This window comes from Morone saxatilis, unplaced genomic scaffold (assembly GCF_004916995.1).
Source record: "Morone saxatilis isolate NCDOM2014 unplaced genomic scaffold, NCSU_SB_2.0 Contig3, whole genome shotgun sequence".
In the NCBI taxonomy this organism is placed as follows: Eukaryota; Metazoa; Chordata; class Actinopteri; family Moronidae; genus Morone; species Morone saxatilis.
The window spans coordinates 3,666,566-3,667,061 of NW_023339873.1; positions in this window are offsets into that span (position 1 = coordinate 3,666,566).

Here is a 496-nt window from a genome sequence, read left to right on the forward strand (position 1 = left end):
AAATGTCTGCTGATGGTAGCAATCAATCAGATATCCCATATGGCCCATAGTTTGCAACAGAGGGCCCAGCTTCACCAGCTCCTTGCGCATAGCTTCCTGCACATTTAACAGGTGCTGCTGAAGGTTCTGGTTCAGATCTGCTGGTGGCTTTGGGAAGTTCTGGGACACAGATCTTTGCATGAGTTGCTCCAGGTTCTGCTGTCCTAAGAAACGAGATCCATCCTCAGAGGCATCGGTGGCCACGCCGAAAAGTTCAGCTAGTTCCTGAGGTGGGATCTCAGGAAGTAGCTGAACTTCACTCTGCAAGCATTGTTCCTTGTGGGTGTTGAAGGTGTTCTGGGTCGAGGGGTTGTTGTTCCTGTCATCTGCCTGGTCTTTTCCTATGATGAAGTAAAGTAAATACAACTTTATAATACAAATAAATTCACATGTATGTCACAACTCTGAGAAGTCAGCTGGTTAAGTCAGTTACAAACTATCAGCTTATCAGAGAAGT